The 17,256-nt window shown below is 45.1% G+C and overlaps 1 protein-coding gene across 23 annotated transcripts in view; it reads right to left on the bottom strand.

Moving 5' to 3' along the window:
* The window catches only part of Sh3d19 (SH3 domain containing 19), a 181,707-nt gene that overhangs the window by 72,689 nt on the left and 91,762 nt on the right, over positions 1-17,256 (bottom strand).

Raw genomic sequence — 17,256 nt, 5'->3', positions numbered from 1 at the left:
TGTGCTCCTATGGGGAGGTGAGAGGCAGAGACAGGAGAGTCCCCAGGAGCTCCTGGCCAGTTAGCATGGTTGCCTTTAGATTACTACACGCTCACACACTTGCACACAAATGTAAATGCATGTGTGAGTGTGTGTGTGTGCGCGCGCGCATGTGTGCTCTCTCTCTTTCTCTCCCTCCCTCCCTCCCTCCCTCTCTCTGTCTCTCTGTCTCTGTCTCTGTCTCTCCCTCCCTCCCTCCCTCCCTCCCTGTGTCTCTCTGTCTCTGTCTCTGTCTCTCTCTCTCTCTCTCTCTCACACACACACACACCCTTCTAACCTGTTGAACAGAAACACAACTTCCAAGCTATTGAACATCACTGCTTGGCTTTATCTACAGAGTTTAAATCCACTCGTTATGTCAAAGATCATTTGTACACCTGGAGTCCTAAACTGTTCATTTGTACTTTTTCTTCTGTCGATTTCACTATGAGGAATTTATCATAAGAGATTATCAGAGGGGGGCTGGAGAGATGGCTCAGAGGTTGAGAGCACTGACTGCTCTTCCAGAGCTCCTGAGTTCAATTCCCAGCAACCACATGGTGGCTCACAACCATCTGTAATGGGATCTGATGCTCTCTTCTGGTGTGTCTGAAGTATAGCTAGAGTGTACTCATATACATAAAATAAATAAATAATTCTTTAAAAAAAGATTATCAGAGGTGGACAACAAAATGCAAACACAAGACTGTCCACAGCACCGTTTATTATCAGGAAGAAGCTGGCATGCTCAGGGGGCAGACACGGGATCACTGAGTCTGAGGCCACGCAGAGAGACCCGTTTGGAAGGAGAAAGGACAATGAGGGAGAGAGTGGGAATAACTAAATGGCAGGTAATGGGAAGATAATTAACTTGTGGTAATACTACCCTGCAAGATGGAGTACTGCCAGAGTACGTTACGGGGAAATTCTTACAGGTTACTGCTCCGTGAAGAACTGTGTTGATAGATCTGTAACAAGCATTCACAGCAAGATGCTAGCCATCGGTATACTGACATTAGCTACTACTGAACTATTAGCGATAATCTTTTTTTCTTGAATTTTCATAGGCTTTCTACAGCATTTTTTATTTTTATAAAAAAAGCATAATTTCAAGAATACGTATTGAAATGGGAAAAATTTCATGAACTAATGAAATAAACGCAACAGTTTTAAAATAGCACACTCGTGAACCTTTTTCCATATTAAAGTCATAATCTATTTGAAAAGATAGAATCGAAAAAATTACATTAAAATGTAATAATGATTAACTATGGATAGGTTTGATTAGATGATTTTGCTCCCTTTTATATACTTGTCTTTTCAAAAATTCCCATCATGAACATATTCTGCCTCATAATTAGAATAAACACATGTAATTCCACCTTTTATTTTAAAGAGCGGTGTTAAGAGAGAAACGCGATACCTTGGGCACTGGCTGTGCACCCACTCCTACAACACCCAAAGGAGCCTGACTCCCAGGTGCTCTGAAACACCAGGGTCACAGGGGAGCGACAACATCTGCCCCAACGCCCAGCATAACTGGGTCCCCCAGGATACAATTTACAGACCACAAGAAAGACAAAAGTGTGCATGCTTCAGTATTTCTTAGAAGGAGGAACAAAGTACTCACAGGAGAAAATACGAGATAAAGTGGAGCAGAGACCCAAGGAAAGGCCATTCAGAGACTGCCACACATGGGGATCCATCCCACACGCAGTCACCAAACCCAGTTACTATTGGGGATGCCAAGAAGTGCATGCTGACAGGAGCCTGATATAGTTGTCTCCTAAGAAGCTCTCCCAGAACCTGACAAATACAGAGGCGGATGCCCACAGCCAACCACTGGACTGAGAACAGGGTCCCCTGTGGAGGAGTTAAAGAAAAGACTGAGGTAACTGAGGGGGTTTGCAACCCCATAGGAAGAACAATAATATCAACCAACCAGACCCCCTAGAGCTCCCAGGGACTAAACCACCAACCAAAGAGTACACATGGAGGGGCCATGGCTCCAGCCACATAAATAGTAGAGAATTGGCCTTATCTGGGCATCAGTGGGAGGAGAGGCCCTTGGTTCTGTGAAGGCTTCATGCCCCAGTGTAGGGGAATGCCATTTCGGGGAGGCAGAAGGGAGTGGGTGCGTGGGGAAGCACCCTCATGGAGGCAGGGCGTGGAGGGTTGGGGATGGGGGGGGTGGGTTTCCGGAGGGAAAACCAGGGAAGGGGATAACATTTGAAATGTAAATAAAAGGGTTGGGGATTTAGCTCAGCGGTAGAGCGCGTGCAAGGCCCTGGTTCGATCCCCAGCTCCGAAAAACAAAACAAAACAAAACAAAACAAAACAAAAAAAGAAATGTAAATAAAGAAAATATCCAATAAAAAAAGAAAAAAGAGAGAAACTCCCCAGATGGAATGGTGAGGGAAAAGGCACAGTCTCATCTGGATCTTCTCTTCGAGATTTAGTGCGCAATGGCTGCTGGTAAACTTTAGGTCCTGCCTGTCATAGCACCTGCAGCATAGCACCTCTGGCCTGCCTGCAGGAGGAGAGAGCCAAGGGCGGTTTTATCTTGAGGAAAGAGGTGTAGCTGAAGGAATGCTTGTTCTTCAGACATGCTACTCTGAAGGTTATGAGACAGCTGGTACTTTCCCTCCCTAATTCTCATCCCTCCAGTCCCAGAGGAGGGAGGGAGACAAGACAAGCCTCAAACACCCGTCTAACTATCAATGCAGTCACAAGGCTGTGCACCAGGATGCTATCTGCAGGGCTACCACAGGAGCTGGAGCAGAAGAGGCAAACGACATTGGAGCTGACGTTAAAGTTCTGGTGTGTTGTGTACAGAATTCTCTAAGCAGGTCTCACAGTCCAGTCCTGGGTCTGATGAACTCTAGTAGGCTCCATTCCTAGGCCCAGCAAGCTCCAGTCTGGGTCCAGTGAGCTCCAGTCCCTGGACCTAGTCTGGGTCCAGCGAACTCCAATCTGGGTCCAGTGAGCCTCAGTGCTGATTTCTTGGCTTACTCAGGTTTTAGCTTCAGGGAAAGTGTGGGCTTCTTTCTGAGCATCAGCGTCTGATTGTCTATGAGATGGAGGTCTGAGGTCATGGCCAACTGAATGTTTTTGTTTTTAACCAACTGTCTAGACTGAGATTTTTCTAGGAATTAGTTTGCTTTTGTAGTTTATAGTCCTAGCCAACTTGAAAAAGGTGTTCTATGCTATGCCAGTAAGGGGTATATTTAAATAAAATTTAAAGCCCCATTTTACAAGGATATTTATTATTGGGGATAAACCATAACCTAAGGACAGACTGAGCCGCAAGGCTGTACACCAAACTCACTCAACCAAAGTCCCTGTGATATTGGTTTTGCGGTGCTGTAAATAACTGCTTCTAAATTATAGTACAGAAAGGTAAAGAAGGAATATAAAATACGACCCAAGGGAAAGAGAGGAAGAATTAAAGGGTCAGGAGTTCCATGTGTTCCCTGGACTACTGAAAAATGGTGACCATACGGGCCTGTCTAGAGAGAGCATAAATACAAGCCAGCTGTTTCAAAGCTAGCTGCCCGCTGCTAGATTTGCAACTTCACTAAAGCTCCCAGGTAAGTTTGATGGCGGCAGCAGGACAGCTGATAAAACAGTTCAGTTACCCAACAGACACAATACAAGCGCTGGTTCCCGTCACACCACAGGGAAATGCTCAAGTCCCATTTCTTAAAACCACGGTAAAACAGCCCAATCCATCTTCTCTCACCTCCCTCTGCAAAAGCGTTCTTTCTTTCACAAAACCCACACGCACTTTAATATTCTGCCTTGTCTCAAACTTCGTAGATCTTAGAGCAAAAGTAATGTTTCCGTTATAGCTCACAAAACATAATGCCAAGAAGTAATTACACACAAGCTGTAGTTTATAGAGGTACAGAAATCAAAACATATGGGAAGGGAAATGCTACAGAATTACAGTAGTTAAATGGAGCCCAGAGGAGCACAATGATTTAATAGACAGAGTTAGAAGGAGAAAAGCAAAAAACAAGGTAAATCTTTTGTTCAGACATTCTATTTAAAACCATAATGAAGTGATGGTGATGTGCAAAAGAGAAACATGAACATCAGTAACAGGTACCACGGCCTAGGACCAATATCAACAACAGGTTCTGATACCAAGAACCACGATCAATGAGGTGCCAATGAGGAAAACCGTCAATGACAGGTACCAACAAAGAGAACTATCAACAACAGGTACCAGTGTGGAGAACCACCAATGACAGGTACCAATACCGAGAACCATGATCAGCGAAGGGTACCAATGCTGAGAACTAGGAACCTTTGAAACTCTTACCCATGAGGCGCTCGCTGTGGTGTTAACATCACCAGCTCTTAATACTGTGTTTACTGAACTCTGTACTATAAATTTTTTGAGTTACACTGGAGTCCTTCCTAGGCACTCTACCACTATGGAGGTATAATGAAAGTTCAGAGGTAGGAGCATAGGTCTTGTAAAAATTTAATATTTAAAACGATTATGAAAGTAGAAATGAGAAAATGGTCTCTCTGTGGAAATAAACAATAATGGTTTTCACAGATAGATCTACACACGGGTGTTCACAACGGGACTATCTCTACCTGTAATGACCTGGAAACAACCTAAGCCTGACTCAAACAGAACTGGCTGGATAAATGATATAAAGCTATAATGAACAATTTTATACAGTATTTTAAAAAAGAGTGACGTGTTACTCGGTAACCCTGTGTCTTCTTAATTTATTATTTTGTGTGTTAAGTATTTTATTTTGCCGTATGTTTGTCCCCGACCTCCATGACATGGCTGCAAAGGCCCATGGAGTGTTCAAAGCCAAGCTCAAACTTTCACCTACAGTGGATCTCACTGCAGTAGTCGATATACCCATGCTATGGGGCTGAACAAGCTGTCCTCACTGCTGTGCCAACTCTCTTTTCAAGTCTCCCGGCACCCTCAGTCTTTGAACTTGCTATGTCATCTCAACAGAAGTGAAGTTCTGTCTCATTACCCCCATGCTACTGGACCCAGAACTCTACTGCATGCCAGGAAGCACTCCACACGAGCTGTGCTACGGCCAAACTAGCATGACTTTGTGTTAGGAAGGCAAATGACTTTCTCCTTCCTTCCTTCCTTCCTTCCTTCCTTCCTTCCTTCCTTCCTTCCTTCCTTCCTTCCTTCCTTCCTTTCTGAGACAGTTTCTCTGTGTGGCCCTGGCTGTCCTGGAACTCTCTGTAGACCAGGCTGGCCTTAGACTCACGGAGATCCTCCTGCCTCTGCCTCCCAACTGCTGGGATTAAAGGCATGCACCACCACCTCCTGGTTTAAATAATCTTTTCTCAATTACTTAAGTTTCATCTTTTGTAAATTCCTGGACCCAGAGAAAAGACAAAAGAGTTATTTTTATTTTTGCTTCTGAAATGTGGTTTTTAATTTATTTTGGGCACTAACCTTTGTCACTTACGAGTATTTCCTATGCACACTTCCCTTCTTATGTTTTTCTGACATCAACAGATACCTAAATTTAAATTTTTCATTTAGTCCAATTTACTAATCTTCTTTATGTCTTGTACTTGTCGAGTTTAACAAACTCACTGTGAGGGTTGGAGAGACAGCTCAGAGATTAAGAGCACCGACCGCCCTTCCAGAGGACACAGGTTCAAATCTCAGCACCTACATGGCAGCTCACGACCACCTGTAACTCAAGTTCCAGGGGATCTAACACTTCTACTGGCTAGGCCTATAAAGACACAAATGAAATGGAAACTTGAGGGTTCTTTGGAAAGTCAGATGTGTTGGGTGGCGTTTTGTTGGGGCAAACACATGAAGGAGCGTTTTCCTGAAGTGGACACAGGTTAAAGGATGCTTTGCTAGGGCAACGTGAAGGTACATTTCGCTGAAGTACACAAGTGAAAGGATGCTTCACTAAAGCCGACTTGTGAAGGAATTTGTGATAAAGGATTCCCCAGAATGACACACACGGATTGGTTCTCCTTACATGTGTTGTTGAGCTCCATTTGTGGTGACTCCATAGAAAGAAACACACCAAAAACTCTGGTGGTGTGCTGGTGGCTTTTTGCCACTTCTGTGGACTTGACTGATTGGCAGAGTGATGTCAGCTGACGGAGTTCTGCTAAGCCCCATGTGGTGAGGCAAGGCCCGTGGAGAACACGTGATGTGGGGAGGGCGTATAAATAGGACTGCGCCGACTGTGAGATGGGCTTGCTGGTACAGCTAGCTCTGCAGTGCTTCTTGGTCTCGAGTCTTCGCCGAACTTTGCTTTGTTGAGAGAGGCACACCCGAGAACTTCTCCTGGCATCCTCGGTGGTCCTAATCCCTCCTGCTGACTGTGCTGATTCAGCTGAGGCCTGGCTGTCCTGCCACCGCAGCTGCCATGGCGACACTGTGGAAGGGGACTGCTCCTCTATCTGTGAAACGTTTGTCAGTAGTTGTTGCTACTGACTTTTGAACTGAACTGCTGATTTCCTGACAGCACAGATGGGATTTGCTCTAAAGAACCATTTCTAAATAGGTCCACTTCCCCCATATCCTAATAACCTTTCTTTTCTACCTTCTCTGGTGGGTGGTAGCCTAGAAGGGAGGTTAAAGGATTTAAGAACTATCATTAAAAGTAGGTGTTTGAAAAATGTAAGCTACACATATATGCAGACAAAACACCCATATACATACATGCAGGCATACATACATGCATGCATGCATGCATGCATATATACATACATACTCCCGATGTGTACTCTTTTTTTTTCTTCTTTTTTCTTTTTTTTTTTTCTTTTTTTTTTTTTTTGGAGCTGGGGACCGAACCCAGGGCCTTGTGCTTGCTAGGCAAGTGCTCTACCACTGAGCTAAATCCCCAATCCCTCACCCCCATGTGTACTCTTAAGTCACAAGGACAATCTTACATATTTCTCCACACACTTCATTTTGACTTCCCAACTTTGCTGGGTCCACGGCTTATCTCAGGGGGTGCGCACGGATGTTTCATACCTGGATAATCAATGTTTCTAGCACTGCTTGTTGACAGCTCATTCTTTTACTGATCTGTAATGCCACCTCTGTTACATCCCACAGATACTGAATATAATTACCTGTCTGCGAGCTCTTCTCATTCTGTCTGGTGACCTAACTGTTGACAAAATGCTGTCTTAATCACTTACAGCCATCTGTCTCTCCCTCCTGACTTTCGAACTTCCCTGGGCCACTTTTTCTCATTACTCATTATAGAATCGCTTCATGTTTCCTTTTTCTTTCGTGTGATTATTAAACAAAATATCATTGAATTTTCTGAATGGGTGTCAAAAGCGATCACGACAGGTAACTTTAATAAGGTTTTAGGAATATCAAGATTCACGAGACAATTTTTGAAAAGTAGATTTAAAGGTTTTGTTTTGCTGCCTCTTTCTTTGCTGCTATAAATTATTTTCTAGGAGAAGATAAAATATTTGAGATGAAATATCTAGTTATTCAGTCTCTGTAAGTCCCTGAAATCTGTGAGGCTCATGGGGTGGTACAAAGAGCTTCTAATCTATTCACGGCCATGACTGCCGCAGGACCCAACATTCCACATTATCTTTAGTTCCTACTTCCATCTAATCAGTCTCTTCAGACTGTTTCCTAGCACCTTTTTTCTAGATGTTATTAATAGCCATGTCTGGGGGGGAAAGTTATAAATCCAAATAAAAATTTAATCTGATGTCTATTAAAGCTTTCTCTTAAGAGTTTTATAAAGAACTTTATATATTTAAAAAGGCTTTCATTAGTATTTGTGAATGCTTTTCTGCGTTGGGAGAACCATGCTCTACTAGAACTAAGTGGGCAATAGAGTTGACTAAATTTTTGCTCAAAGAGTGGTGGTTTGAATACGTTCGGAACCCACAGACTCATGTGTTTGAATGCTGGCCCCACGGAGAGTGGCACCATTAGGAAGTATGGCCTTGTTGGAGTAGGTGTGGCCTTGCTGGAGTAGGTGTGGCCTTGCTGGAGTAGGTGTGGCCTTGTTGGAGTGGGTGTGGTCTTGTTGGAGTGGGTGTGGTCTTATTGGAGTAGTGTGGCCTTGTTGGAGTAGGTGTGGCCTTGTTGGAGTGGGTGTGGTCTTGTTGGAGTAGGTGTGGCCTTGCTGGAGTGGCTGTGGCCTTGTTGGAATGGGTGTGGTCTTGTTGGAGGAAGTGTGTCACTGTGGGGGGCGGGGCCTTTGATGTCTCCTATGCTCAAGCTTCACCCAGCGTGAAGAGCCTCCTTCTAGCTGTCTGTGGAAGGTAGTCTGCTCCTGGCTGCCTGTGGATCAAGATACAGAACATTCAGCTCCTCCAGTATCATGTCTACCTGGATACTGACATGATGATAATGAACTAAGCCTCTGAAACTGTAAGCCAGCCCAATTAAATGTCTTTTATACAGAGTTGCCTTGGCCATGGTGTCTCTTCACAGCAATAAAACCCTAAATAAGACAAAGGTCATTCCTGGGAGAACTTTTCAGCTCTATTCAGAGTGACAGTGGATTGGCTTTCGTTTCTGGATACCTAAAAGGTGAGAAAAATTTACAAGTACTTAGAATTACATTTGTTGTGAAGACCCCAATCCATACAGGGGAAAGAGAAAAACAGAACCATAATTTTTAAAAGACACTGACTAAACTCTGTCAGCAGACCGATTTAAAATGAGATGAAGTCTCACTTACCTCTTGCCTTACTTTGAACTAGGGTAGCCTTTTGAAACTGACTCAAGCTCTTAAAAAGACTCACTTAAATTCTCATTTCTGTGTGTGTGTTTCTGTGTGGGGTGTGTACACATGAGTCAAATGCCTTCAGCGGTCAGGAGAGGGTGCCAGACTCCCCAGAGTTACAAGCAGTGGTGAAGGGCCATGCACAGGGCGCTGGGAAACAAATCACAACCTTAGAAAGAACCAGAAGAGCTCATACATGCTGAGCCATCTCCCCAGTTCCGAAAGTAAGTCCTTTTGAAAGTGTGTTTGGAAGACTCTGTGTGACCTCTAAGATGGGTATCTCACACTGTAAATGAGAAAATGAAGCTAGGATTAAACAGCTAGGAAACTGGGTCAGGCGTGGCAGCCACTGCATCAGACGCTCTACTCGCCCCACCCCACAGACAGAGCTGCTAAAAGCCCAGATGGCCCACCACCCTTTTCAGCTGGCTCTGATGTTATAAACAATCCGAACTGCACTGAAGCCTGCAAGAAGAAACCCCGGGATTTATCGCTTCAGAATCAAAGAGAGCTCTGCCTGAGGAGAGCACTTTTAATTCTTCCCTAGCTCCTGCCTGGAGCTGCACATCCATGGAGGATCTTAACTTAAGAAAACAACAAAAGTAATTATGAGGCTGGTCACCCTGTTCCAGATGCCCGTGTTCCTCTCAGTGACAGGGCTTTCTGGGGGATGATCTATCTAACATAGGTCAAGTCTGTTTCACTGAGGCTTGCCATCTTAAGGGTCACTCAGTGGTGCCTGACCACGCGGATCTGCTGATAGGGCTCATGACCTGTCTCAGCCTCACACAGTTGGAAGAACAACTCTTGGGAGAAGGTGAAGCCCAGGACTGACAGCCCACCTGCACTTTCTCTGGTATCATCTGGCATTAGAGCCATCCTTAAAATGGTTTACGGGAAACTGAAGAAGGGGACACAAGTGAGCTGTAGCCATCAGAGAAGAGACTGAGATGGAGACAAGTCCCAGTCTGTCCTCCAGGGACAGCAACTCTGTGTTCTCCCTTGAGCCGTTCCTGGAGCTAATACAGCACTTCCACACAGACCCCGACCCTAATGAGGAGGCTCTGGAGGCCTGGTCTGACTCACTCAGAATGACAAAAGGAGACATTAGGGCTTGGTTCCTATATGGAAGGTGTGAGATAGAGCTCAAGCAGTTGTCAGAGGCCCGCAAATCTGAGCTGGAGCCAAGGGAATGTACTTTTGGTCTCAATTTGTCAGAACTATAGGTCAAACCTTGGCCTGGGAATTAGTTTAATGTACCTTGGGCAAAAGGATTGGGAAAGGTATAACGTACCCATCAGGTTCCGCAAAGCAGAACCCCGAGGACTCTTCCCAAAATGATCGTGGACTCCTTGAAGATTTGGAAGCCTCGGAGAGTCTCATACTCTTTTCTGGACGGCAGGGATGGCAGGGACGGCAGGGCTGGCAGGGACGGCAGGGCTGGCAGGGACGGCAGGGCTGGCAGGGACGGCAGGGCTGGCAGGGACGGCAGGGCTGGCAGGGACGGCAGGGCTGGCAGGGACGGCAGGGCTGGCAGGGACGGCAAGGATGGCAGGGACGGCAAGGATGGCAGGGCTGGCAGGGATGGCGTCACAGGATTCTGACTCCCTAGCCTATCCAGCATATGCTCTGTTTGTTAATGTTTTCCTTGTCGGGGCAGGGGGCTGTTGGGTCTTATGTTTAGCGATGGTACATTAATAACAAACCTAGCTATTCGCAAGGAAGGAAAAGGTTCAGGATTAGGATCAACAGCCATGATAACAGGAATGGGAACCGGTCTGATATTAGAGGTATTTATTATCCATCATATATACAAAAACGGCATAAGCAGGCTTCTAAACGAATCATCAGACATGAGCCTCTAAGTCCCTCCCTCCTTCCCTCCCTCCATCCATCCATCCAAGTGGGTACAAGCTTTAGTTCCTACTCTGTCAAAAGATGTCATTCTTATTCTACCCTCCTTGAATCACACCTACGTAGAAGAACCAGAAAGTGAGAATATATGTCTTCTTCCATGGTATAGAACTAAGAATTGCCAGTGGGGAAGGTAACAGAACAGGTATTTACTGAATGTTTAGAGGCTAATGAGAAATAAGATAGCCACCTAATTTCCTTCCACCAGAAGGAAAATGGCAACGAACACAGAGGGGAAGAGAAAAAGGAACCCTCGGCACTCCTCCCTACTCCTAAGCTCAGAGCACCTGTGACAGTTAGTCTACAATGCCAGCCTAGATCATCCAGTGTGGTGGTCTGAATGAAAATGCCCTCTGCAATCTCAGGCATTTGAACACTTGGTTCCCAGTTGGTGGCACTGTTTGGGCAGGATTTAGGTGGTGCAGCCTTGCTGAAGAATGCAGGAGGCAGGCTTTGAGATGAAAAGCCTTATGCCATCTCCAGGTCACTCTCTGCTTTGTGTCTGTTTCAGGATGTAAGCTCATAGCATCTGTCCTGCCACGATGCCTGCCACCGTGTCTGCCACCGTCTGCCACAATGACCCTGCCATTATAGACCCTAACTATCTAGAACTTTAAGCAACAAAAGATTAGCTGATACACCTGGGAAGACAGCCTCAACTGAGGATGTTCAGATCAGGTTGTCTTGATTATGAATTGATGTATAAATACTTAGAAGCCTCTCATGATTGTTAATTGATGTAGGGAGATCCAGCCCATTTGGGAGGTACCATTCCCTAAGCAGAGAGACCTGAGCTACATAGGACAGGAGCAAGCTGGATGAGAGAGGGTGAACAGGTGATGTGGGTGCAGTTGTTTATCTCCCCTTTTTACTGTGGCTGTGATGCGACCAGCTGCTCTGACTTCCCGGAAATCATGGGCTGTAATCTGTAGCTACAAACCAAATCCGCCCTTTCTTCCCTAACTCACTTTTTGTCAGGATATTCGTCACAGCAACAGCAATGGAAGACCGCTCATCATCCTTTCCCCACAGCATCCTAAAGAGAGACATCTGTGACAGCCTCACACCTAAACCCTCACCTAAACCCTATTCACTTGCCGTAGGGTCCCAGAGGCTGGGATTGGACCTGACCATCAGAGAAAAGAATGGAAGGCTCTGCTCTACACACTGGGTGCTGTTGATTTGTTTGCTTGTTTGTTTGTTTTCTTTAGTGTGAAAAGGGAACAAAGAAACCCAGCCTGCGAATCTTGAATCTTCCTGGAAAAGGAAGGACTGAGATGAGTCTACCTGGCCCATTTTACTCTCGCCCTCAGTGGGCAGCTCAAGGCTACAATCACACTTTGGGACCCGCTCTGAACTGACCTGATTTCTGCTCTAGCGGAGGAAGAGTGATCCCGCGGAACCCATCCTGCCGATGGCAGTACTGTCTGGAAGGAAGTGGATGAAGGTGTAAGCCAAAGATCAATCACTCTCTCAAAGCTTTGTCCACTGAAGCCCCAGGGAAAGAAGTGCCTTGTGTGATGGAGGCAATGCTGACCATCAATAAAATAAAGCCAGCATTGGCTCTGTGTGCAGATGGCAGCCCAGTGGATGAGCAAAACACTCTCCTTTAAGCAGCAACATATAGAAACGGCTGACCCATGAGCACCAGCTTCTTAGTCCACTTAGAGAAGCTGACGTGAACCAGGAGTGAAGAGAGGCTGAGGCAGGAGACTCTCTAGTTGAAGGTCAGCCTGGACTTACATTGTGAGGTTTAAAAGGCTATTTTAAAAATAAAATAAGAGAGCCCATCTCCAGAAAAGAAGAAAGAGATTGAGCGTGCCTAAAACACAGCGGTGGGCGTCCCAGTGAATGAACAAAGCCAAGGGCCGAGCTTTGCCAATGCAATCTGTGGTCTCTCCCCCACAGCAGCCCTCTCTCCTTCACTCAGTGGGATCAGGGGCTCTGAACACTTGGTCCTGATCACTCAGATACCGTTTGCAGATGGTTCTGCCATCCCCCTTCCTTTGAATCCAACTCCATCTCAGTAGCCAGAATGAGGATTCCCCCAAACCAGTATTTATGGGCTACTAAGTAAACCAGGGGTGGAGCGACTGGAGGAAAACTCGGTCACAACGGAACCTTTTCTACTCTCTCCCCAGTGCCAGCTACTTTAGCTTTCCTTCACAGCATCTGCTCACAGACGGGAAATTCTTCCTCATATTTGGTAGAGAGATCCATCCCCCTTAAAGTTCTGTCCACAGAGTCACATTCATCTTCGGGGACGTCAGTGAACAGTGGGGCATTTCTTCCCAATGCTACTTCCTACTCTGAAATTTAAGGTCAGGGCTCGGAGACCGCTCAGTTGGTAAAGTGCTTGCATAGAACCCAAGGTCATGCCTCAGGTATCCAAAAGCCAGGTGTGTAAGCCCAGGGCTGGGGACGCAGAGCCAGGTGAGTCTCTGGGGTTTGCCGGTCAGCCAGTCTAGTCTAACGGGTGAGCTGCAGGTGCCCTGAAGGACTGTCTTAAAGAAATATCATGGCTGGCACCAAGGGGCAACATCCAAGGCTAACATCCGTTCAGATGCTCACACATGCCCTCGCCTAAATACACACACGACAAGTGTTCAAGTCTATAAAAAGACTGAAGAAACAATAAAATTCACACATACATATGCCTTCCCTCTATGCGAATCTTCTCCCGGGATACACCTGCTTCCTCATCTGCCCAGGTTTTTCTCCCATGAATTACATGAGACTGTACACATAAAACACGCCACCTCTGACAGCTTAGCGTCTGTCTACTGAGATGACTTTCTTATTCTCTGTCCAAATGAGCAATGTTTACAAATAAAGTCCATATTTAAGCCTTTTTAGTTGTCACTCCTCCAATTTCTTTTTTTTTTTTTTTTGAAGATTAGAGCTGTTTTAATTCCTTTTATTTATTTGGGTGTTGTATGTGCGTGTGGGATATTTTTACCCTTAAATTTTAAATACCAAAGGCGCACACCACATTTATCTGCTGTCTCTTTTAACTGTAAGTATGTATGTATGTATATATGTATGTATGTATGATGTATGATGTATGTATTATGTATGCATGTATTATGTATGTATGAGCTCTTGCATATGCAAGATAAGCATTCCACATTCCCAGTCTTCAAATCTTCTGAGACAGAGTCTAACTGTGTAGCACAGGCTGGTCTGGAACTCAGAATCCTCCCGTCTCTTCTTCCAGAGAGCTGGATTACAAGGTGTCTGTCACCTCTCTCTCTCTTTTTGTCAATGTAAAACTTTTTCCCGGCCGCTGTGCTTTTCAAGACACAATTCTCCAGAACCCACTCCCTGTTAGAGCTACCTTCTAAGCACGGTGTGTGCTGCTGCGCCACCGTCATCTGGAGACACACTGCCCGGCTCTTGTCAACCACGATAGGTAAGGTGACCGCCTGATGAAGGCGATGACTCCCTCTTATACACCCTTTATGGGGTAGGCGTCCGCTCCCTAACAGCTCTACAGGAGAGTGAGCGGTCACTGATGGCCGTCACCTCAGTCAGCAGCTGCACTCAACAGTGTGCAGCAATGGCCCCCCTTAACACTACCACCCCTTCTGTGTGGATTTTTAAAGATCCAATACATTTTATATCTAGCTAGGCAGGGTGGCACGTGCTTCTAATCCCAGCACTCAGGAGGCAGAGGCAGGAGGATCTCTGCAAGTTTCAGACCAGCCAGGGTTACACAGTGAAGCCCTGTTTCAAATATATTCATACAAATAAAATATGTACACATATAGATTTAAAATTCACGATCCTATTTTTTAAAGACTCAAATCATAAGCTGGGGGACAGTCCCTCAGGTCCGCCTGTCTTTCCCTTCAGTGCTGGGATTACAGGTCCCTGTGGCCCTGCTTGTTTTGTTTTGTTTTAAAGACGAGTGCTGGAGAGCCACTCCAGGTCCCTGTTCATGCTCAAGCACCTTACTGATTGTGACGTCTTACCCAAGACCCCATATATGTATTTTTCCAAGATTTTCTCAGTTGGGCATTGTATTAGCCAGGGTTCTCTAGAGTCACAGAACTTATGGAATGTCTCTCTATATTGAGGGACTTTATTGTGATGATTTACACTCTGTACCAACCAACCCAACAATGGTCAGCTGTGGATGGCAAGTCCAAGAATCTAGAAGTTGCTCAGTCCCACAGCTGTTTGAGCTGGTCTTCTGGAGAAGTAGGTTCCAGCAGATTTACTGGCTAGTAAGTGCAAGCAGGTGAAGAAGAGTGAGTCTTTCTTCTTCCAATGCCCCTATGTAGGGCTCCAGCAGCAGGTGTGGCCCAGATTAAAGTGTGTACCACCACGCCTGGATCTGGGACTTGCTTTGTCCTAGGCTGACCTGGAACCCAGATATCTCTTTTCCTCAGTCTCCTGGGACTAAAGGAGTGTACTACCTTGCCTGGGCCTAAGCTTTTCATGGTCACTATGCCTCAAGATCTCCAGGCCAAGGTAAAGGTCAGAAACTTGTGTCTTCCAGCCTCAGGATCGGAATCACAGAGGAGCCCTCCAATTCCGGATTGTAGTTCATTCCAGATATGGTCAGGCTGACAACTAGGAATAGACATTACAGGCACGTCCATGCGTTTTATTTCTAGTTGGAGTCAAGACTCATCTTGTACTTTTCCCTTCCTGACCTAAGATTAGCAATGCCTCCAACAAAACGTATAGGACTCACCCTTAATGGGGGAGAACAACTGTGAATAAAGAACAGCTCTCCCAGTCCTTCTTCCGGTCAGACTCCAGGGTTTTGAATCCGGATTCTACTTCCATCCCAAACACCTACTTACGTTGTTTACACTGTCCCTGTCTTCCCACGATTTAGCTGTGTCTCTCTACCGTCTCAAGTCAGCTGCTGCATCTGGCATCACAGAGACCAATGACCAACCTGGCTGTGCACCGGAAGGAAGCACCCAAGGCCGAGATTAACACACACCGTGAGGATCCACCCCAGACTTTCTGAATGAGCTCTGTGGGGTGGGGAATGAGAGTCCACTTTGCTTTTTAAGCTCCCCATGTGATATCAATATATCCACTCCAGGGTATACCATGGTTTCTTTCTGTGAACCCAGAATTAGACAGAAAGTCAAAAAGAAAAAAAGTGCTGTAGCTCAAACACTCCTTTAAAGTGGTTATAAGATTACTCTTCCATATAATCCAGGATCACAAATCTCTGGGGACGGGAAAACAGGCACAGAGGTTTCCACTCATGGCGATTCTATGAAGACATCTTTTCTAACTCGCTGCTTAAATTCTACCTCCTCTGCCTTTTTTGTCACCTATACTTCATGTAAGGATCTGTGTTATATTAAAATTTATACTGTTCAAGTCGTCCCAACCTTCAGTGTGCCGAGAGGCTCACGAACGAGCCTTGGTTTTTACTATTTAAGTATTTTTTTTATTTACCCTTCTAACTCTATGTTGTCATGGGCCACTGAGATGACTCAGCATGTAAAGCGCTTGCCTCTGACTTTGATCTAAAGAACAACACAGTAGAAGGAGAGAACCAACTCCTACAAAGTTGTACTGTGATCTCCACACCCATGCCACGGCGCACACACCCACCACAAGCACATACAATGCACAAACACATGCACGCCCACCATATATACATCCACACACATGCACAGCCAACCACATGCACACCCACCATACGCACACTCACTACGTGCACATTTACACACATGCATATCCACACACATGCACACTCACCATATGCATATAGACACATGCGCACTGACCACGTGCACACCCACTACATGTACATCCACCCAATGCACACCCCACACACTCCTAACATACTCATACTCATATATACATGTGAGGCCACACACAGGCACATCTACACATACACACACATGCAAAATACACAGACAACTACATAATAATATAGTAATGATTTTATGTCTGTCGAGACACAGCTAGCCACACGTAAAGAATGATTTATAATGTGTATATTATACCTGAAGAAAGGCCAATATTATAGACACTCAGCTACACTTTCCCTTCAGATAAACTCACACTGATTTGACTGAAAACTGTTGAAAAATGTATGTCTACAGTAATTAGGGGAGCTTTCAAAGATTTTATACTTTGATTCACTGAGTTCAACACAAGTTAGGATTTGACCCCTTGAAAAGCATTAGAGTATCGTTCACCAGTAAACCTAATAAATGCACAATCACTACTTTATCAATCTCCATAAAATAAAATCCAAAGAAACAGCAGTGATGTGCAACATAATGAGAAATAATAGAAAAAGTACAGTTTCCTAAAATTTGATAAAAAATATCTAGAATAGCCTTCAAGTCTTACTTAAAAGAGAAAGAGACAAACTCAGTTTCTACCTTTTCAAGTTTGAAAGTATTCTTAAAACTAGTCTTTGGTGCTGGTGAAAATTAGCTTTTGTTTGTTTGCTTTTAATGCTTTGTAATTATAAAAATTAAGTTGTGTGTGGTGATATACACCTTTAATCCCAGCACTGGGGAGGCAGAAACAAGCAGATCTCTGTAAGCCTAGATAGATAGATAGTTCTAGGACAGCCAGGGCTACATAG

This window comes from Rattus norvegicus, chromosome 2, assembly GCF_021556685.1.
Source record: "Rattus norvegicus strain SHRSP/BbbUtx chromosome 2, alternate assembly SHRSP_T2T, whole genome shotgun sequence".
NCBI lineage: Eukaryota > Metazoa > Chordata > Mammalia > Rodentia > Muridae > Rattus > Rattus norvegicus.
Note: the sequence above shows the minus strand (reverse complement) of the source record. Positions and strands in the feature narration are given on the sequence as shown.